We start from the raw sequence: 24,035 nt of genomic DNA, 5'->3' as shown, positions 1-24,035 counted from the left end.
TGTGTTCGGGAGTAGAAAGAAATGTGGATTAATCTGTTCAGCCATGAAATTATTGAATGGCAGAGCAGGCTTGAAGGGCTGATTGGCCTACTCTTGCTCCTAGTTTATAAGTTCATATGAAGGGCGGCACAGTGGAGCAGTGGTTAGCACCGCAGCCTCACAGCTCCAGCGGCCCCGGTTCAATTCTGGGTGCTGCCTGTGTGGAGCTTGCAAGTTCTCCCTGTTTCTGCTTGGGTTTCCTCCGGTTTCCTCCAACATGCCAAAGACTTGCAGGTTGATAGGTAAATTGGCCATTAGCAATTGCCCCTAGTATAAGTAGGTGGTAGGGAAATATAGGGACAGGTGAGGTTGTGGTAGGAATATGGAATTAGTGTAGGATTAGTATAAATGGGTGGTTGATGGTCAGCACAGACTCGGTGGGCCGAAGGGCCTGTTTCAGTATTGTATCACTAAACTAAGTTACTACGTTCTCAATAGGCTCACCTAGCTCCTGTATGAGGCCTTGAAATTCATATCTGCAGATATATTGATTTGATTTTGGCTGGAGATGGGTGCTGAATCTTCCAACTATTTTGTCTGGGTTTCTGGTGTCCTCTTTACTCAGCTCCTAGCTAATAAACAAATGTAATCCTTTATCTTCTGCCCACAGAAGGATATCGCTGAACCACTGCTCTTCATTACTGCCTTTTAGAAAACTGCTAAATCTCAATATGTACTTTTGTTTAAACTTCCTAAATGCCTCTATGACCCCGCCAGCCATCCATTTCAATATGAGCTACGGCTGAGCATTCAGAGCTGTGCCTGTGGTCATTTTTGCTTTTGCACAATTCACCGTATCTTAAATGTTTCTCTGGCACCAATGTGGGGCATTTTTGTTTTGTATTTAATGCAGCACTAAATTGATTTAAATATTTGTTGCCACCCTTTTATGTCTTCTGGTTCCCAAAAATGTCAAATAATCATACTTCAGAACTTCTGAACACTCTGTATATTTCATTCGCTTCTATTCATCCTGGAGAAACTGCCATGCGGCCGGTGTAGTGTTACATATCACATGACTCCAGTGTAGCAGTGAATGTGGCTGCCTGGAGCACACTTACCTATAACAATAAGTTCTCAACTAATTAGCTGTTAGAACTTTCCCTAAAATATAACGATATTCAACAGGTGAGACAAATCATGTAACGAAAGGCCAGTCAGTCCAACGACACTGCCTGAGAAATTTCTAGAGGTCATAACCTAGGAGAAAGGTATGTGTTGTTTGGAAAGACATGGGTTAATAAATGACAAGCAGCACGGATATGATATTGGCAAATCGTGTTTGTTAATCTTCAGCAACAACAATAAATTATGTTTACATAACACCTTTAACATAATAAAATATGCCAAGGCACTTCACAGGCGCATCAAGAATCAATTATTACACTGCTCCACAAAAGGACAGATTGAGTCAGATGACCAAAAGCTTGGTCGAAGTGCTAGGTATTAACGAGTGTTCCAAAGGAGGAAAGCGATGTGGAGAGGCGGAGAGGTGCAGGGAGGATGTTCCAGAGCTTGGTCCCAGGCAATTGTAAGTGCGGCCACCTGCGGTGGAGCGATGAAAATCAGGGATGCACAAGTCCCCAGAATTGGAGGAGTGCAGAATTAGAGGGTTGCAGAGTTGCAGGAGATTACAGAGTTCGGGAAGGATGAGACCATGGAGAGATTTGAAAACAAGGATAAGAATTTTAAAATCAGATGTTGCTTCAATGTAGCAGGTCGGTGACTGATAGTTGAACAGGAGTTAGTGTGAGTTACAACACAGGCAGTCGAGGTTTGGATGGCCTCAAGTTTACCGAGAGTGGTAAGTGGTGGAGCCGCCAGGAGTCTGTTGGAATAGTCAAGTCTAGAGGTAACGAACGCAAAAACGAAGGTTTCAGCTGCAGATGAGCCGAGATATGGGAGAGATCGGACGACTTTGTGGATGTAGAAATATGTGATCTTAGTGAAGGTACAAATATAAGATCATAAGATCATCTCGGGGTCAAATGTTAAACTGAGGTTTCGAAGATACCAGCTTAATATCAGACTGTTACCAGGGAGAGGGATGGTGTTGGTTGTTAGGTATTGGACTTTGGAGTGCGGATCAAAAGGAACATACAAACATATGAATTCGAAGGAGGAGCAGGCCATTTGGCTCTTCGAGCCTGCTCTGTATTTGATAAGATCATTGCTGACCTGATCGCCACCTGAACTCGACTTACTTGATCACCTGCTTTAACGTTTAACTCCTTTGTTAATGAAGTGTGTATGTAAATCAGCCTTTAAAATATTTAATGACCCTACCTCAGGAGGGTTGGATTCCAAATATTTAATTGGAAGACATTACTAACACTGGATGTCAGATGGACAGTTCTATAATTTAGCAAAATTGGAGTCCAGATAAGTGGTGGTGATGTAGAGCTGAGTGTCATCAGTGAATGTAAAATCTGATGCTACCTTTGCCGCCATTTTGACCTTTCATCCACACAGATATTTTAGTAACGTTTTTCATGCTTTACCTTACTTGATGTTCCCAAATACCAACAGTACCTTTGATCTATCGCAACTAATATGAACACGAACCTGCAAAGTGATCCACAGAATAAAGAAGACTGCGATCTGTTTGTTTCTGCTTCGCCACATTCACCTACAAGCGGATCCAATGCCAATGAGATGTGCTCATCACGGGAGGCCCTTCCACTCAGTCGTAAAAGCTGCTTTCCATGACCTGTGAGTGGGTTTAAGCTGCACCTCGATCAGTCAATCTCAGCAAAAGTAGAACCCCATCAGGGGTTCGATTACAGAGTGGGATCCTGAGATGTTTTTTGTGGCAGCCTGGCTGCTGCTGCTTGTACCTCTCACAATCTGAGAGGTGGTCTCTACCAATCTCCCTCCAAGATAGCAGTTGGATTAGAGAGTGAGGATCTTGTGCTATTATTCAGATTACCGGCCGGTAACAATTGGAAATTGTTCCTGAGAAAATACCGGGCATTGTTTTGTGCTCGTCTCCCTCCTGTTGGTCCAGATGTAAATGCTCAGTGTGGACCGAGTGCTATAAGAATGGCACATTTGTGTCCAGAACATGAAGCTGCGTCTTTGAATCACATCTAAATGATAGAGTTTCCACAGTTTCAGCATCCTGTCTTTACATCAGGGTAATGAATTGAGAATGTTCTTTTTCCAGTGTCGCTGCAATGAATATGTTCAAAAACCTATGGTCATATCCGTTTAATTTCCATTCACTGTCGATTTGAGCCCTCCATTTTCACTTAACAAATTTTTATATTGAGCACCGTTCAAGGGTTGTGTGTGTTCTTTTTTTTCCAAATTAATTCTGTCACCCAGTTTGAGCAGTAACATGCAGAACCCGCCCAGCGTATGGGTGAAACCTAATCCAGAGCGATATTTTTTGTCGGTTAGATCAACTGGTTCGAACGTTATGCTAATAATACCAAAGGCACGGCTATTTTCCTAACATTTCATGCCGGGACATTGCAAATAAATTCAGACAAAACGTTGATTGGTGGGAACGGGCGCGGGGGATTATTTTGAATAATATCCATTCCACCTTTGCTACTGGGGTGGAGTAAAACCTTTTTTCTTTAAAGTAGCTTTTCTTAGGCTTGTTGATAAATGTTTAACTCACAGCCTGTTCTTCTTAATGGTCGCAACCAGTAACAAACAGACAGATTGTGTCTGAATATCCCATGATGTAAGGAATACGTCAGCTTAGGGCAAAAAGGTTCCGATCAAATGTACACCCCAAATAAACAAAAGCAGGTAGATAAATAAAATTTCACTTCATTCGATATTAATATTCCCCATCCTTGAACATTCTTATTTCAACACAACCTTTAGTAGCGGAGAAATAACTTCAGTGTAAATCACACTTTTATAATTCGACCAGTGGAAGAGATACAACATAACTAAAAACTGCCAGAAACCCGACTGAAGCCAGGGACACTTAGTGTAGCACTCTCCCAGCTGAACTAGTTCTACCTCACATCAAATAAATCGTTACCTCATTCTTTTTGGAGAAAGTAAACCCTGGTCAGCATTATTCCTCTCGTGTGCTCTTCGCTTCGGGATCTTAGAGCTCAGTGTGTATAAATATTCTGCTGAAATATTGATAAACATAGAAAGATTATTTAGCAGGAGAGACCTCACAGTGTTGACCACACAGTGAAATACCAAGACATGTCTATTGTTACGAAAGTACTTCCACTTGTTGTTTCATTTTGTGGACTTGTCTTTTTAAAACTGTAAAGGATTTCACAGATGCAGGACTTTATGTTTTTTTGTTTGTTTTTCAAGGAAGATGTCATCAGAAGTTTTTATGGACTTGGTTTGTAAACAGCCCTTCCTGAAGATCACCTGCTAAGATAAATAAACAACATTTACTGGAAAGTGTTAACAGAGAAGTGACAAGGCAAGAGCAATGAGGATCAGGAGGATATTGACCTGCTCTTTGAAGTTTGGTTTTTGGAGAGATTATTTTTGGTTTTGCTTTGGACAGAGAATTGGGGGTGTGGTGAATGTTCTACAAGGAATTTAAAGAACAACCTTCCACGGACAAACCCCAACTCAGCTACTTCCACCTCTTAGAAAAATGGCTTTCAGCTTTTCAAACTCTTTAAGGAGCCCTGAGAAACAACTGCAGGAAACTGACTGAAATTATTGCCACATTCCTCCTGAGAGGCCTGCCAATCTGCTCTCAACGTCACCTCCAAAGACCTGCTCCAGGAAGATCCCAGTGAAAGTTGTCAATGTGTAATTGGGACGCCAGACATAAAGGGGCAAGCGACATCTTTCCATGTCTTCTTTTTTTTCTTTTAAAGTTAGCAAGTATTAGCTGTACACTGCTTATGCAAAGCAGGTTGATGAGCGGAGCTCATGAAGTTTATACCCTGTTTCCTGAGGAGACTTCCACAGATTATGAGGTGGCAAAAAGGCTATTCCAGCTGTGAATGAGGTGACCCTGAAGATTACTGACAAAACATTTTGCAACCTCTGGAGACAGCCTCGGCAGATTTATGTAGAATTTCAGCGGGTTAATAAAATTAATTGTGATCGTTGGATGCAGGCATTAAAGGTAGAAACCACGGATGAGGTTCTTAGGGAAGTAGTTCTCCTGGAAACATTTTTTAAAAATTCCTTCCATTGGAAAGAATCCATGTAGAGAACCAGAAGGTACCAACAGCCAGACAGGCAGTGGAAATTGCTGATGAACAGAGGCTTGTTGGCAAGCCCAGACCCTTTGCCCATCATCCCCACAAATGCAAGACGGATATAAATAGGGAAAGTGAAAGGAAAGCAAGTAGCTGTGGACAAGAAGGAAGAGTGCGGCAGACCTCTGGATCTCCCCCTCAGGACAGGAAGGAAGGTACTGAGGGTGGAAGTGAGGTCCAAAAGCCAAGTATTCTCATCATCGCAAGGTGAGACGCCGTTGTGCAGAATGCTTAATATTGTAGGGCAAAGCCATGGGATTTACGAGAGTACACAAAGCCAATGTTGAACAAGCATCCCTGACTGAGAGTATGACAGAACAGTCTGTATCTCTGACTGCAGTCTAAGCACTAAAACTGCTGTGAATGCAGAGTCAGGAACAGGGTACCTGAGAGCTCTCAGTATTTCTTGTCAAAAGGAAAAGTAACACCTTATTCCTCAAATGGGGCAGGTAAACCTATAAATAACTTAAAGGAGCGACACAACATTATTTACTCAGAACAGGCATAACATTTCCACCAGAGAGTGCACTGAATGTCCATGTATTAGTGAATAAAATTGGTGGGCAGAATATGTCCGTACTTTTATATCAGGTGCAGCTGTAGTGTAAACTATGCTTAAATTCTTCAGTGCAACGTGCTCTGCGGAAGTGCCACCACACAGCCCTCGTGATATTACGCGTTTGGGCTTTCGGAAATGGAGGGAGCTGAGCAACAAACATTCATGACATAGAGGGGGCGGCCGCCGTGTCACTGGCAATGGCATCCAGGCGCCACCGTGCCAGCACCAGCACCATTTTTAAAGGTTTTCAAGCCCTTCAGGATGTATTTACATTGTTGAAAATAGAGACATCTTGTCGAAGCTTTCTGTCTTGCACTCATCAGAACAATATGCAAGAATAACCAATATAGGTGAAAACAATAACTTTTATTGCATGAGAAGAGAGTGCTGATTGGCTGGCAAGTGGACTCTAACTCGTCGAGCTTTAGCCATGGTGAATGCACCAGCTTACGGTGACTGGCAGTTAACTGCCAAGCTTTGTTTGAAATTTAAAGCTTGACTCTGATTGGTCATGGCATTTCCCTGAGGAATGAACTAGCGAATGGCTGTCACTTACTTTGTTCATTTGAAACAGGCGCAATGCGTGCATATTCTTTTCCCACCTGCAAAGAACAGGACCCTGTGCATTAATATATGCAGCTTCCAATACACACAAATCCGATCATTTCTTGCTTTATGTACTTTAAACCTATGAACGGGCCTAAGGCTGTCATTTTTTGGCTCTGAAAAGTGCCCTGTCTATCTCAAATCACCTTAGAAAGGGAATGTATCCCAAGAATTTGAATAACAAGCTAGCTGTTTCACCCTGCTACTATGCAGTAGCAACACGTGTCGGCTTCACTCCTAACAGGATGCTGATCTCAAGCCAAAACGACGTCCTACCTATCACACAAATGAGTAATGTGATATACACCTTTCAATGCCAGCGTGATGCTGGGTACATAGTAAGTACGTCCCAGAAACTGGCGTACCATAGCAAACAACATGTTCCTTCCACTGCTCGCAGTGAGCAAAGTGCAGGTATTATACACCAGCCTGTGCTTGCAAAACGCAAAACACACTGTCCAACATTAGATGTGATTCCACGATTGGACAACATTTGCTACATAAGCCGCAATGTGCTAAGAGTTACGCTGACAACAAATTTAACATTGTCAGTAGGACTCACAGCGTGGCACATTTGTGTATACTAGAAGCGCCATATATTAATACGCAGGGCCCTGTTTTTGCCGACAGAAAGAACATGTCCGTACATTGCACCTGTTTAGCTGAACAAAGTAAGTGACAGCCATTCACTAATTCATTCCTTAGGGCAATGCCTTGACCAATCAGTGTCCATCTGCCTTGTTTAAATTTCAAACAATGCTTGTCAGTTAACTGATGCATTCTCCATGGCAACTGCTCCACCAATCAGAGTTAGTTCACTTGCCAACCAGTCAGCATTCCCTTCTCATGCAGTGTAAGTTGTTGTATTCCCCTCCATTGGTTATTCTTGCATATTGGCCTGATGAATGCAAGACAAAAAGTTTAGACAACCTTTCTATTGTCAGTAATTCTCAAGTTCTGTGCTACCAAACGAATATATATTTAATTATTGAAGGTGTCACTGCAATTAAAAAGTAATAGCATTGAATCCCCTATCCCCTGCCCCCGCCCCCAACTGAGAATTCAATACATAAATTGACCTACTCTGAATAAAAACACTTATTGAAAGTCTGAAATTGTCCCTCCGACCTTCAGTATCATTGATCCTGAAGCCCTTCACGACTTTCCCCACAACCAATAGATATAGTTTACCTCGCTGCCCCCGCCCCCCACCCCCCCGCCCGGATCATTTTATTCTTCCTCCCACCCCACCAGTGTCCTGCTTTGGAACTACAACGGAATTCCGAAGGCATGCAAGTTGAGCCAGTTGGCCCTAAAAGTGGCGTGCGACAGCTGGCAGCAGCAGGTAAGTTCATTTGCACGTCAGTGCTTCTAATTTCAATATTTTAATGAAGGCCTCATCACTTCGCCGCTTGGGTATGGGCGCACCGAGGCCTCGCCATCGCCACTAATATCCGGTGTGGCATTCCCGTTGTCGTGGGTCACGGCGGACAGCTCCCAGCAGCATTTTACAGGTTTCCCCGCCACAAGCAACACTAATGAGGGGCTGGTAAAATTCAGCCCATTGAGAGAGAGATTGAGTCACAATGAGGGAGAAAGGCGGAGAGAGACAGAAAAGATGTGATACTCAGCATCCCACACTGTCTGCTCTTCATTGTTGGACTCTAACACCTTCCCTCCATCAGCTCGCCCATGGGGAAATGATCCAGTACAGGGGCAGTGGGGTGGAATTGTAGAAAAAAATCAGGACTGGGACAAAGAGAGAGGGATTCCAGCTGTACTCCCTCTCTCTCTCTCGCGCTCTCTCTCTCTCTCTCTCTCTCTCACACACACACACACACACACACTGTAATCAGCTACCATTCACCTGGGGACAGAGATACAGAGGATGAGACACAGAAACTCACCTCCAGCCACATGGAATTAAAGAATGGTGGCTGATGTTGTACTAACATATCCCAGAATCTGTCACTCAAATAACTCTCTCTTTCGCTCTTTGGCCTCCTTGTCTCGAGAGACAATGGGTAAGCGCCTGGAGATGATCAGTGGTTTGATAAGCAGCACCTGGAGTGGCTATAAAGGCCAATTCTAGAGTGACAGACTCTTCCACAGGTGCGACAGATAAAATTGGTTGTCGGGCCTCTTACACAGTTAGCTCTCTCCTTGCACTTCTGTCTTTTTTCCTGCCAACTGCTAAGTCTCTTCGACTCGCCACGCTATAGCCCCGCCTTCATGGTTGCCCGCCAGCTCTGGCGATCACTGGCAACTGACTCCCACGACTTGTGATCAATCTCACAGGACTTCATGTCGCGTTTGCTGACGTCTTTAAAGCGGAGACATGGACGGCCGGTGGGTCTGGTACCAGTGACCAGATCGCTGCACAATGTGCCCTTGGGGATCTTGCCATCTTCCATGCGGCTCACATGGCCAAGCCATCTCAGGCGCCGCTGGCTCAGTAGGGTGTATATGCTGGGGATGTTGGCCACCTCGAGGACTTCTGTGTTGGAGATACGGTCCTGCCACCAAATGCCAAGGATTCTCCGGAGGCTGCGAAGATGGAATGAATTGAGACGTCGATCTTGGCTGACGTACGTTGTCCAGGCCTCGCTGCCATAGAGCAAGGTACTGTGGACACAGGCTTCATACATGTGGACCTTTGTGTTCTGTGTCAGTGCACCATTTTCCCACACTCTCTTGGCCAGTCTGGACATAGCAGAGGAAGCATTTCCCATGCGTTTGTTTAATTATGCATCGGGAGACAGGTTACTGGTGATAGTTGAGCTGAGGTAGGTGAATTCTTGAACCACTTCCAGAGCGTGGTCGCCGATATTGATGGGTGGGGCATTTCTGACGTCCTGTCCCATGATGTTCGTTTTCTTGAGGCTGATGGTTAGGCCAAATTCATGCAGGCAGCCGGAAACCTGTCGATGAGACTCTGCAGGCACTCTTCAGTGTGGGATGTTAATGCAGCATCGTCAGCAAAGAGGAGTTCCCTGATGAGGACTTTTCGTACTTTGGTCTTCGCTTTTAGACGGGCAAGGTAGAACAGCCTGCCACCTGATCTTGTGTGGAGGAAAATTCCTTCTTCTGAAGACTGGAACGCATATGCGAGCAGCAGGGAGAAGAATTTCCAAACAGTGTAGGTGCGAGAACACAGCCCTGTTTCACGTAACTCAAGATTGGAAAGGGGTGTGATGAGGCACCGCTATGCTGAATTGTGCCTTTCATATTGTCATGGAATGATGTGATGATACTTAGTAGCTTTGGTGGACATCCAATATTTACTAGTAGTCTGAAGAAACCACGTCTGCTGACGAGGTCAAAGGCTTTGGTGAGATCAATGAAAGCAACGTCGAGGGTCATCTGTTGTTCATGGCATTTCTCCTGCTGCTGGCGAAGGGAGAGCAGCATGTCAATGGTGGATCTCTGCTCGAAAGCCACACTGTGCCTCAGGATAGATGGGCTCAGCCAGCTTCTGGAGCCTGTTTAAGGTGACACGAGTGAAGACTTTCCCCACTATGCTGAGCAGGGTGATTCCACGGTAGTTGTTGCAGCCACCGCGGTCACCCGTGTTCTTATACAGGGTGATGATATTGGCATCGCGCATATCCTGTGGTACTGCAGCCTCTTCCCAGCACAGGCAAAGCTGTTCTTGCAGTGCTGAGAGGATAGCAGGCTTGGCACTCTTGATGATTTCAGGGGTAATGCCGTCCTTCCCAGGGGCTTTTCTGCTGGCTAGAGAATCAATGGCGTCACTGAGTTCCGATTTTGTTGGCTGTACGTCCAGTTCATCCATGACTGGCAGAGACAGGGTTGCATTGAAGGCGGTCTCATTGACAACATTCTCCCTGGAGTACAGTTCTGGGTAGTGCTCTACCCAGCGGTCCATTTGCTTGCGTTGGTCAGTGATTGTGTCCCCTGATTTAGATTTGAGGGGGGCGATCTTCTTGACGGTTGGCCCAAAAGCTCTCTTAATGCCATCATACATTCCTCTGATATTTCCTGTGTCAGAGGCCAGCTGAATACGACAGCATAGGTGTTGCCAGTAGTCATTTGCACAGCGCCTGGCTTTAAGTGCTACGGATGTTAACTCGCTGGGGGCTTTCTTGTAGTTCAGCAGTGCGATGCACTTAGCGGCTATGACAGGTTTCAGCACTTCAAAGTGAGATTGAAACCAGTCTGCATTCCGCTTCACACGATTGTCATAGGTGGTCATTGCTGAGTCATAGATGGCGTCTCTGATGTGGGCACACTTGGTCCCTGCATTCCCTGTGGGATGTTTTGGAGGGCTTTTTCAAGTGAATTTAGAAACTTACATAACAGCTGTGGATGAGAAATGCTGGTCGTGTTGATGCCTGGGTGGCCCTTCTGCTTGGAGTGGTGCAGCTTCTTTGGTTTGAGGCTAACCTTGCTGCATACCAGGGAGTGGTCGGGTTCGCCGTCCGCACTGTGGAAGCTGTGTGTGATTTGAACGCTGTTTAAAGAGACTCGCCTTGTGACGATGAGGTCGAACTGGTGCCAATGACGTGATCTTGGGTGTGTCCGAGAAATCTGGTGACAGGGTTTAGTGTGAAAGAACGAGTTGGTGATGCAGAGGTTATGATAGGTACACAACTCAAGTAGTCTCTGTCCATTCTCATTCATCCTACCAATGCCAAATCGCCCAAGGCAGGAGGGCCATGAGTCATGGTCGACCCCAACCCTGGCATTAAAGTTCCCCAGCAGGAACAGGTGTTCGGTGTTGGGGATGCTGCTGATGATATTATGGAGTTCCTCGGAGAACTGGTCTTTAGCTTCAAGTGGGGAGCAGAGTGTTGGAGCATTTATGCTGAGTAGGTGAACAGTCGGTTGGACCGTATGCGTTCCGAGCCATTTGAGGGTGGCTCTATCATGCTGAGCAAAGGGTTTCTGTTGGCGAAGCCCACTCCATGCTGTCTTGGTTCTTCAGGATCCCTACCCTGCCAGAAGAAAGTGTAGTTGTGCTCTCGTAGAGATCTGCTCGCAGGGAGGCATATCTCCTGAAGTGCTGCAATGTCTACATTGAGTCTACTGAGCTCGTTGTTAATGATGGCGGTCTTCCGAGAATCGTTCATTTGTGTAAGCTCTTCCGACAGGCCTGGACGCATAATTCCGACGTTCCAGCTTGCAAAATGAAGGGTTGGTACTTTCTTTCCCTTTTTGGTCGTGCTGTTTGGTGCAGTGTTACAATCCACTTGTCCGGCAATGACCCTGAGCTCCAAGCACCCATTGAAGCAGGTGGACTGTGGTGGGACAGAAATTTAGTGAGCGGGGGCTGCCCATTTTGAGGCGGGCGGTAGCTGTCCAGTGAGATGCGATGACCTCTCCCACCGACAAAGGCAACCTGTGGCGCCCGATTTCTGCGCCAATTGAGCTGTACTTATCACCTATAACCGCTGCCTTCCGTGTTGATTTGGTCACCGTGAGGCGACTCGGGAGCGACCTCTCCGTGTCGCATGCCTGGGCGTATGTTTAGAAGTTGTGAGTTGCCCAAGCGTCAAAACCCCCCTCTCGGCCTGCCTGGTGGGGTCCAAAGGAGTGCAGAGCCCGACGTTTGGCACCAGTATGGCTGCAGGAACTGCCGGAAACATGCCAAAGGTGACACATGACCGCCTTCGGGGTTCCGCTCCGGATTTTCTGTTAGAGTTTACTCCCGCAGAGACAGGGTGAACGGCTGGCAATCCGGGAAAGGAAAGGAATTCTGATGAGGACGCTGCCAGTGGACGCCAAGCTTGGCCAAATGGACAGGAAGATCACTTGGCCATGTTTGGGGAGCCCGTCTCCGGCGGCGATCAGGAGGAAGAGCGGCCACATGGTCCTGGCAGCGGCTCCCGCTCACTCGCCAACTCAGCGCTGTTTCCACACAAACTTTCCCCTCAACTCCGGCTCGGCTCCCGGATCCCGATCCCGATCCCGTTCCCAGTCGTGGTACACTATTGTAAAAGGGACAGTGGTGGGAGCTGATGCAATGTTTTATTACCTGCACCCCCTCCCGCCCTCTCCCAGCTCACCCCCTCGCATCCGCTTTGCACCACCCCCTCGCACTCCCTTCCCAGCTCCCCCCTTGCACCATCCTTCCCTCGCACCCCATCCCCTGTCCCCTTGTGCCATAGTCCCTGCAGCCCCCTCCCAGCTCCCCTCGCTCCCCTTCCCTCCACCACTTCCCACCGCACTCCTCCTCCTCGCACCCCCTCCCCACCGCACCCACTTCCCCCACCTCCTCCCACCAGCATCCACCTATCCCTGTGTAGTGGCCCCAACAACCCCACTGCCTTGTGGGCGTCTCGGGAGAGACCAAGGCTAAGGGAATCTTATACTACATCAGTAATAATAATTGATTTTCTTTGACAAATTCGGGACAATGGTTGCACCTGTTTGGAGGTAAAACCAACTGTTCCAGGAGAGTGGAGAAATTGTGCTAGAGCAGCTGGTGCACGGTGTGTGATGATTCCTGGGAAATTGCCGATGCCAATGTTGTCTGCAGACAGCTGGGTTGTGGCCACGCTCTATTGGCCCCACGAGGGGCTACGTTTTACCAGGGTGACGGTGTTATCTGGCTGGATGAGGTGAAGTGCACTGGAAGCGAATCTTCTCTGGCCTACTGTCCTTCCTCATCGCGGGCTCAAACGGACTGTGATCACAAGGAAGATGCCAGTGTGATTTGTTCCGGTAAAGGTGGCAGGATTTGGAGATTGGGTTTAGGGTTCCTTGTATTATTAAATTGACTCATTACTTGGGGAAATTACGAACAGTATTTCTCGTTTAAATGGAAAGTGCTGAAATGTTATCCTCCTGAACATTTTGTATATTCTACAGGACTCGATGTGCTTCTGACTGCTTTCCCGTCCATATCTGCTGGTACTTACCATTATTAGTATTCCAGCTAGCATTAGGGTTTGTATTAGTAGAATTGGTATCGTTGTCATTTTCTGAAGATACTATGAGCACGTTCTCACTGACTGGAACATTTTTTTCTCACTGTATATTTCAAATTGTCCGGTTGAAATTCTGCTCATTCCAGTTTCTGACTGGACCTGAACTGTCCTGTACTCATCAGCAACATGGTGGCACTGTCTCTGTAATTTGGACTGGCTCACACCTTATTCTGGTGCAATGTGCACCACACATACTGGGGAATGTTCAGTCCGACTCATTGCTCGGAAGCAGTGGTTATAATTATTAAATACTTCTTGAAAATATTTTATCATGCAAGACGGACTGTCTCTGTGTTAAACCTTTCTGTATTGTTCTCATTGAGCACAGGGATATAAAACTACTTCCATCCTAGTTGCGGTCTCCTTCGGAGTCCTGCTATTCTGTGTTTTGATCTCACTGATTGTGGTTATACAGAAAAAGTCAATCAGAAGAGGTGAGGCTCATATCTTCCCGTGGATCCAACACAAACTTCCCAGATATTGTGTCATATGCATGCAAAACTCTCGTTCATTGCAGCTTTCTAAGGACTGTCCAGTGGCCTTGTTAGAAATATATATATATATTTTGCTGATTTTCTACATTCAGTCTGCTCTGGAATTAGTAAAATGTGACATTTAAAATAGAGAGTGATTTGAAGTGTCCACATTCACTGTGAGATTTCACCACATAATACATGGAAGTCTGGAAGAATTGTAACAATAGATCGGGAAGTTTAATTGGCATTTTTGGGCTGTGCACTCAGCTATTTATTTGACTGATAATCTTCCTTCATCTATTGGGTATCAATTCCTGCCCTTCATATTCTGGCTCTTGGCATGCAATCTCGAGCTGTCTCCCCGGATCTGTCCGTTATTTTGACAAGTGATATTTGTACAGAACCTTCACCATTCACCAGCGGTGATTCTACATTCGAAAACAACGCTTCCACTCATATTTCACCCATCCAATTCACTCCTGATTTATTATAAGAAATGGGCCTCTTAATGAAATACACTTTTAGAACAACAAAGAATAGTACAGCACAGGAACAGGCCATTCGGCCTCCAAGCCGACGCAGATCTTGATAACTGTCTAGATTAAAACCTTCTGCACTTCTGAGGACCGTACCCCTCTATTTCCATCCTATTCATGTATTTGGTAAGATGCCTCATAATAACATAGAGTTCTTATAGAAATAGCTCGCTCTCTCTTATTAACAAATATTCTATAGCTCGGACAGCATCGGCCTGATATCTCAGCCAAGGACCAGACCATAACAGGCTCTGAAACAAGACAGTCCTAAAGCGGATAAGATCAAGATTTGTAACCTCACTAGACTGGCAGTCATTTACAAACGATCACAAGCACGCGATCAGGTCAAAGAGTCATAGAGTAATTGAGTTATACAGCACAGAAACAGGCCTTTCAGCCCATCGTATCTGTGCTGGCCATCAAGCATATATCTATTCTAATCCCATTTTCCAGCATTCGGCCCTTAGCCTTGCATGTTGTGCGTGCTGATCTAAATACCTTAAATGTTGTGAGGGTTCCTGACTCCACCACCTCTTCAGGCAATCTGTTCCAGACTCCAGATATCCTCTGGGTGAATATTCTTTCCTCAAATCCTCTCTAAACTTCCTCCCCCTTATGTTACATCCACGCACCCCGGTAACTGACCCCTCTGCTAAGGGGAAAAACGTTCTTCCTATCTATCCTATCAATGCCCTTTGTAATATTGTATACCTCAATCAGGTCCCGCCTCAGCATGTTTTGCTCTAAAGAAAACAACCCTAGCCTATCCAGTCTCTCTACATAGCTGAAATGCTCCAGCCTAGGCAACATCCTGGTGAATCTCCATTGCACCCTCTCCCGTGCAATCACATCCTTCCTATAGTGTGGTGACCATAACTGTACAAGGTACTCCAGCTGTGGCCTAAGTAGTGCTTTATACAGCTCCTTCATAACCTCCCTGCTCGTATATACTATGCCTCAGCTAATACATACAAGTATCCCATATGTCCTTCCTAACCATCGTATCTCCCTGTGCTTCTGCTTTCAGTGATCGATGGAAAGGTCCGCCAAGGTCCCTCAGACCCTTTGAACTTCCTAGGGACCTACGATCCATTGTATATTCCCTTGCCTTGTACCTCCTCCCAAAATGCATCACCTCACACTTCTCAGGATTAAATTCCATTTGCTGCTATTCACCCATCTTACCAGCCCATCTATTTCGTCCTATAATATAAGGCCTTCCACCTCACTGTTTACAACACGAACAATTCTCGTGTCAATCGGTAAACTTACTGATCATACCTCCTATATTTACATCGAAATCATTAAGGTACAGTGCAAACAGCAAGGCTCCCCGCATCGATCCCTGTAATACACCACTGGTCACTGGCTTCCACTCTCAAAAACAACCTTCGACCATCACACTCTGCCTCCTGCCACTAAGCCAATTTTGGATAAACTTTGCCAAATTGCCCTGGATCCCATGGTCTCTTACCTTCAAAAAGGAAATAGTGAGAGCTCAGGGCCAACATGTTTCCCTAAGGTTGAAGGGCAGTACCAACAAATCCGGGGAAACCTGGATGTCAAGGGATATAGAGGATTGGATAAGGAGTACAAAGGAAGCTTATGGCAGATTCAGAGCGCTGCACACTTTGGAGGCCCTCGAGGAGTATGGAAAGTGTAGGGGTACTTCAAAACGAAATGAAGAGAGCTAAGAGGGGACATACAAAAACACTGGGTAGCAAGATAAAGGACAATCCAAAGGCGTTTCTTTTTAAAGTATATTAAGGGCAAGAGGATAAGAGTAGGGCCGATTAGGGACCAAAGTGGCCATCTGTGTGTGGAGCCGGAGGACGGAGTTTAGGTTTTAAATGATTACTTTTCATCTGTGTTCACCATGGAGACAGACAATATCGGTGTCGAGATCAGGAAGGGGGATTGTGATGTACTTGAACAAATTAGCATTGAAAGGTAGGAAGTATTCGCGGGCTTAAAATGGATAAATCCCCAGATGCAGATGATATGTGACCCAGGCTTCTATGTGAGGGAATGGAGGAGATAGCAGGGGCTTTGACACACATTTTCGAATCCTCTCTGGTACAGGAGATGCATCAGAGGACTGAAGGACAGCGAATTTATTTATTTACTTTGAGATACAGCACTGAAACAGGCCCTTCGGCCCACCGAATCTGTGCCAACCAGCAACCACCCATTTATACTAACCCTACTGTACTCCCATACCTACACTCGGGGCAATTTACAACGGCCAATGTACTTATTACCTGCAAGTCTTTGGCGGTGGGTGGAAACCGGAGCACTCGCCGAAAACCCACGCAGTAACGGGGAAAACTTGCAAACTCCGCACAGGCAGTACCCAGAATTGAACCCAGGTCCCTGGAGCTGCGAGGCTGCGGTGCCAGCCACTGAACTACTCTGCCGCTCAAATGACATGAACGTGGTACCATTATGCAAGATGGGTAGCAGGGGTAAACCAGGTAATTACAGGCAAGTGCATCTAACATCAGTGGTAGGGAAACTATTGCGAAAAATCAGAGGAACAGGATTAATCTCCACTTGGAGAGGCAGGCATTAATCGGGGATAGTCAGCATGGCTTTGTCAGGGGGAGATCGTTTCTAACAAACTTGATTGAACTTTTCCTCAGTGAACACATTTGTCCCAAGTCTGCTGCAGGTGAACATGTGAGTATGCCGAAAAATAGACACAAAGACATATACACAAATACGCACAACAAAACTACTCCGCATTCATAATACTTGGCTTTGTCACTTTACAATCACAATCTCTGCGATTTGGAAGTGTTCACAGATAATTTACTGTTAAACGCTCGTGGGTTGCAACTAAATTTTAATCTCCCCACCATCCATCTGACAGGTTCTGTCACTAGCGTCAAGGGTTCACTGGCTGGTTTGTACCAAGCAATTTATGAAGAGATTGGGAATGTTCCACCTGGCAAGGATTCCTATCAGATCCGGCGTTCAGGTCTGTGTTTTATATTTCATGCCGAATTTTCACAAGACAAATGTCACTTCCACTTAAATACCCCATTTTAATTGTCAGCTTACTGACTGAACTCTGTCAGAAATCCGCTCACTATCCCCAGGTGAAAGAGTCCGATCACAGTGCGAGTGTATCTATATCTAGGGGCGGCACAGTGGCGCAGTGGTAAGCACCGCAGCGTCACAACTGCAGCGACCCGTGTTCAATTCTGGGTACTGCCTGTGTGGTGTTTGCAAGTTCTCCCTGTGACCGTGTAGGTTTTCGCCGGGTGATCCGGTTTCCTCCCACAGCCAAAGACTTGCAGGTTGATAGGTAAATTGGCCATTATAAATTGCCCCTCGTGTGGGGATGTGGTAGGAATATGGGATTAATGTAGGATGAGTATAAATGTGTGGTAGATGATCGGCAAAGACTCGGTGGGCCGAAAGGCCTGTTTCAGTGCTGTATCTCTAAATAAAAATAAAATAAAAATCTGTGTCCATAGTAAGATTCCCACCAATCGCAAATGCTTAAAGAACGTGATTTCTGTTTGTTTACAACTATCATGTAATGTTATTCCATTTAAACAAGACCATAAATAATCACTGCTCTCAGCAGGAGATAGTCACATTGACTCAGATTTCATTTCTCTCGGTGACTGGATTTCTGTATCAGAAACACGTTTCCATCAGGAACTCCTAACCTCAAATCCGTGGTTTCTGCAAAAAACATATTCTAACACTTTGTATTCTGACGTTTAACATGAAATCTACAAATTCTGCTTCATGATACTGGGGCAGCAACACTGCCAAACCTATATAAGTTCTGTCCTGCGATTTAACCATTGAGATCAATTACTAAGGTTACAACAAAACACACAAAAACGATTTCCCTCGCAGATAAGATAAAAGAGTATCCTAAAATATTTTATAAGTATAGTAAGGGAAAATGGTTGACTAGGGAGAGAGTAGGTCCCCTTAAGGATTAGTGTGATAATCTGTGTATGGACCCACGGGAAATGGGCGATGGCTTAAATGAATACTTTTCGTCTGTATTTACCGTGCAGAAGGTCATGGAAGCTAGTGAGTTCAAGGGAGGGAACAGCGATATCTTGGAGCATATCAACATTACAAGGGAGGAGATGTTGGAGGTTTTGAAGCGCATGAAGGTGGATACATCTCCAGGGCCTGACCAGGTGTATCCGAGGATGCTATGGGAAGCAATTGAGCAGATTGCTGGGACCCTGGCAGAGACTTTTGTATCATAGTTAGTCACAGGGGATGTATCAGAAGACTGGAGGACAGCTAATGTTGTGCCTTCATTTAAGAAGGGAAGCAGGGTGAGCCTTACATCAGTGTAGAAAGGTTATTGCAAGGGATTCTGACAGACATGATTTGCATGCATCTGGAAAGGCAAGATCCAATTCGGGATAGTCAGCATGGCTTTGTGCGTGGGAAATCATGTCTCACGAAGTTGATTGAGATTTTGAGGAGGTGACCTAGAGGATTGACAAGGGTAGGGCGGTGGACGTTGTGTACATGGACTTTAGCAAGGCCTTTAACCAGGTTCCGCATGGTAGGTTGGTCCAGAAGGTTCGAACACATGGGATCCAGGGAAAGGTAGCCAATTGGATACAAAATTGGCTTGGTGATAGGAGGCAAAGGGTAGTGGTGGACGGTTGTTTTTCAGATTGGGGGCCGGTGACCAGTGGTGTGCCGCAGGGATCGGTGCTGGGCCCTCTGTTGTTTGTCATATATATTAATGACTTGGATGAGAATGTAGGGGACATGATTAGTAAGTTTGCAGATGACAACAAAATTGGTGGTATAGTGGACAGTGAAGAAGGTTGTCTAAGGTTACAACAGGATATAGATCAATTGGAAAAGTGGGCAAGGGATTGGAAAATGGAATTTAACGCATACAAGTGCTAAGTAGTGCATTTTGGGAAGTTAAACCAGGACAGGGCATATACAATGAATGGCAGGGCCCTGGGGAGTCTGCTGACCTTGGAATGCAAGTACATAGTTCCCTGAAAGTGGCAACACTGGTAGACAGGGTGGTGAAGAAGGCGTATGGCATGCTTGTTTTCATTGGCCGAGGCATTGAGTACAAGAGTTGGGACGTCATGTAACAGTTCTACGCATCATTGTTTCGGCCGCACTAGGAGCACTGTGTGCAGTTCTGGTCGCTGCACGACAGGAAATATGTGATTAAGCTAGGGAGGGTGCAGAAAAGATTCACAAAGATGTTGCCTGGTTTGGAGGGCTTGAGTTATAAAGAGAGATTTGATAGGCCAAATCTGTTTTCCCTCGGGCGAATGATGCTCAGAGGGGACATGATAGAGGTATATAAAATTGTGAGAGGCATAGATAGGGTAGTTAGCCAGTGTCTGTTTCCCATGATAAGGGTGACTAAAACTAGAGGGTATAGATTTAAGGTGAGAGGGAGGAGGTTTAAAGGGGATCAAAGGGGCAGATTTTTCATACAAATAATAGTGTTTATCTGGAATGAGCTGCCAAAGGAGGTGGTGGACACAGGAACAGAAGCAACATTTAAGAGGCATCTGGACAGGTACTTGAATGAGCAGGGCATAGAGGGATATGGAATTAATGCAGATAGGTGGGATTAGTATAGATAGGCATTATGGTCAGCATGGATGCGGTGGGCCGAAGGGCCTGTTTGTATGCTGTACGACTCTATCACTCTAAGAACAAAGCCACCTTGCACTCTTTTCTGCCCCATTATCCGGGGTGGGATTCGGTTTTGGAGACAGCACCGGCCGTTTGAGACTCTGGAGAGGAAAGAGACGGGGACAGGGTGGACGAATTCTGCATTAAGAAACTGTGCGAATTGACTATGTTTTACACTATTGTCTCGGCTCTGATGTTTGAAATCTGACCCACCAGCTGTACTGTGTATTGTTTCAACTACTCGCTGGATGAGCCAGCATTTCAGGTCCATCCCTAGTTGCTCTTGAACCACTGCAGTCCCTGTGATGAATGTTCCACAATCGTGTCAGATACAAAGTCCCAGGACATTGTCAACGGTTGATGATGGTATTATGTTATTTACTCGAACGTCCCAATCAATCTCTCCAATAACCATCCATGTTTGTGTTTAACAATTACCGATTCCATTGAGTCCCTCAATCAGATTGAATATTACACCAGTCACAGTTTGATTGAAATGGATCCTGGATCAGAAAATCCTGAAAGGAACTCCTCCAGTATTCAGGGTGAGTACATGTTTACTTGTTACCATCAGGTTTTTAAATCCATCACGCTGTCTGCTATCTAAAATCAGAAACTAAATATTTCAGAACTTCCTCGCCCTAAAATGATGCTGCTGAAGACATAGAGATTTTCTGAGTGATTTTAGTTTTAAAAAATGGAGAAATAATTTGGATTTCTGCAAAATCATCCCGATTGCGCCATGTAGTATAATGGAAATAAACTTTCAGTTCATGATGTTTTCTGACACTGTTGTCTGGGCGGTGAAATGTGAAATTTGTGTACATGTTGGATGGGTGATTCAATGGGATACATGTGACTTGAACTCGGAGGGCTGAAGTTTGTCACACAGTGACCACAGTCGGGGAGGGAAAATGCCGCGGATAGCGGTGCAAAGGAAGCTCGACGTCATTACACTATTAGGTGATATTCCCGGAATCGGACGAGCTGGCGGGTGGAGGCTCCACTTTAAGGCACTGGTCAGGTAACTGAGCCTATAAAACAGGAAATGCATGGCAATTTTCTAAACCATTCACAATTTAGTGAAAGGCGGGCGAGAACAACAGTTTTCAGAGACTCGCCACCTGTAAAGAGGGGGAAGGTCAGTGGAAGGTCAGTTGTGGCTGTGAAAAGCATTACGTCACTGGAGGGAGGGTGAGAATTACGGCATTGGCAATCTGGAGGCTGACCTATCTTGCCGATCACAACAGAGGTATTCAGGGTGAGCATCTTCTCCGACGTGTAACATATGTATACAAAGTAGAAAGATTGGTGACATTGAGAAATAAGTGCAGCTATTTACAATATGTCTCAGCCACTCCGGCTTTGAGGGCTCACATTGTGGAGGAGCATCAGAGATGGAGAGAGCTACAGTCCCCGGGAGTTGGGCTGCATCACCCAGATAGTGACAAGAATCATGAGGCTGGAAGACAGAGTGGATCAACAGGGCACACAGTAGCACGCAAGCAGCATCTTGAGTGCAGGAGATGCTACCCACCAGAGAGGGTTTACCATCAGAGGCTCTTCTTCCTGCAAATGTCAGAGCAGCAGTCTCACTGAAGACTATGCCTCTCCACGGAGGCAGTCACTGAGCTGTGCACTATGATGGTGGAGGATCTGAACCAATGAGTGGGGGTACCCCTTCTCCAATTTCATTTATATATTTTGTGACATTTAAGGTCGTGAGCTTAATGTGAGGCTCTGCACTCACCTTGCCATGCTACATACTAGATCATCTTCCTGCACCGAAGCTTCTTACCTGGACCACCACATGGCTGCACACCTGCTCCTCAGTCTCCTGCCATGCCCTCGCTGCCTGACTAGCCGGCCTCCTTCACCTATCCCGATGGGGAAAGCGCTTCCCTACTTGACCTTGCTACCTGGAGGAGCACTTCCAGGGAGGCATGAGAAAACCTGCACGCCAACCTTGCTCTGGCTGCTGCCATCTGCCAAACACACAAGTTGTCAGTCCTCCCACTCAATGTCCTACAGTGCTCCTGCCTTTCAATCGATTGCTGGGTGCTTAAAAATATAGCAGGGGCCTAAGAAGACTCAGCTACTGCGACACGATATGGTCCTAAAATTTACCAGCGTCTAATCGCACTACAGCTGAAGATCAGTCTACCCTGGCCGGCTCAGGTAGATTGACGTCTGATGATATCATTCTAAGCATTCAGTGATACAATTTAATTTAATTTCAGTGAAAATCATTATTTCCTCCCAGGTCTGGTTCCGGGTGATAATGATGATGTTCAGACTGGAGCTATTGAAACCCAAGATGGTCACTTGTTGCTGGACAGTGTTCCTGATGATCTCTTCACACTGACAAGTTCCGGCGGTGATCTCTCCACTCTTGGTGAGTTAAACTCCCACAGTCACCAGCTCTCTGTCACTACTTTGAATTTCATTCCAATCGGCGATGTCACAGACCCTGGTTGATTCAAATTCATGCTGTGATTAAAGGAAATTAGTCTAATCAATGCTTGACTTATTTTAGCAAAGACATCCTGATGTTATTCCGTGTGTGATATCTCTCTTATTAACACTCCCACGGGAAATCCTTCAGGTGCTCAATCTGAGCTCTCTGATTCAGGCTCAGCAGATCCACTTCATCTGCTTTCACCCAGCGGGAAACTAACAACACAGTGAATGGAGCTGGAAAACATTCAAATTCCAGTACCCATCACCTGATTGACACTTATTTCGATGACCCGCACTGAAATTCGCTTTCAGTCCAATCATGTATCCATAATCTTTCTCTCCACAGTCTACAGCTCTCAGACCCGCAACGAACCCACTTTCAGTCCAATCATTAATCCATAATCTTTCTCTCCACAGTATGCAGCTCTCAGTCCCGCACTGATCCCGGTTTACCGGTTCCCTCCATTCCTGAAGACAATGAGGATGTTCACTGTGACACGTTCACAATAGTAGACATTCCACCAACGATGGGCCGTGACTGTGTGCTTCAACATATTACATCTACATAAACCCGGTAAGACTAATGCTGTATTATTTGTTTCATTTATTTGTGCTGACAGTGTGCAGTCCCGGATGGTTTTTTAATTTATTTTATTTAGAGTTACAGCACTGAAACAGGCCCTTCGGCCCACCGAGTCTGTGCCGACCATCAACCACCCATTTATACCAATCCTGCACTAATTCCGTATTCCTACCGCATCCCCACCTGTTCTTTTATTTCCCTACCACCTACCTATACCAGGGGCAATTTATAATGGCCAATTTACCTATCAACCTGCAAGTCTTTGGCATGTGGGAGGAAACCGGAGCACCCGGAGGAAACCCACGCAGACACAGGTAGAACTTGCAAACTCCACACAAGCAGTACCCAGAATTGAACCCGCTGGAGCTGTGAGGCTGCGGTGCTAACCACTGCGCCACTGTGCTGCCCTGACATTAATATGATAATGAGTGGTGTTTTCAACAGTCAGTGATTCTAAAGTATCAGAGAGACATTCTGTGTACTTACTATTGAAACAGGAGGCTTATTGAAACAGGAATATTCTGAGTCGGGAACATATGCTGTATTTGAGGTGTTTGTTTGATGTTTTGCATTGCTCTAACCCTCTCAAGTCGCTTTTGTTGTCCTTTCAGCTAACAGTCAGCCTCAACTCCTGCAAATGATGTCTGGAGGTGGATCACAGACTGGTGGAAAATATTCTGTGTTAAATCTGAGAGAATGGCATGAACTTTTACAACAGTGTAAACATGCTGAATGTGCTTTACTTCACGATATTAGCACCGCTTTATGTTAATCAATCACCAGATTACTTGGTGTTGAAATAACTAGATTTGGCTTTTCTCCACGTTTTGTCTGAAAGTGTGTGTATTCTGTTTAATTAAAATACCAAACAGAATTGATTTCGGATAATTTCTCTGTCTATACAAATACTGAGATATATCACTCCGCATGTAATTACTGACACTGT

This window comes from Heterodontus francisci, unplaced genomic scaffold (assembly GCF_036365525.1).
Source record: "Heterodontus francisci isolate sHetFra1 unplaced genomic scaffold, sHetFra1.hap1 HAP1_SCAFFOLD_216, whole genome shotgun sequence".
Taxonomy (NCBI): Eukaryota; Metazoa; Chordata; class Chondrichthyes; order Heterodontiformes; family Heterodontidae; genus Heterodontus; species Heterodontus francisci.
This window is presented reverse-complemented; position numbering follows the sequence as displayed.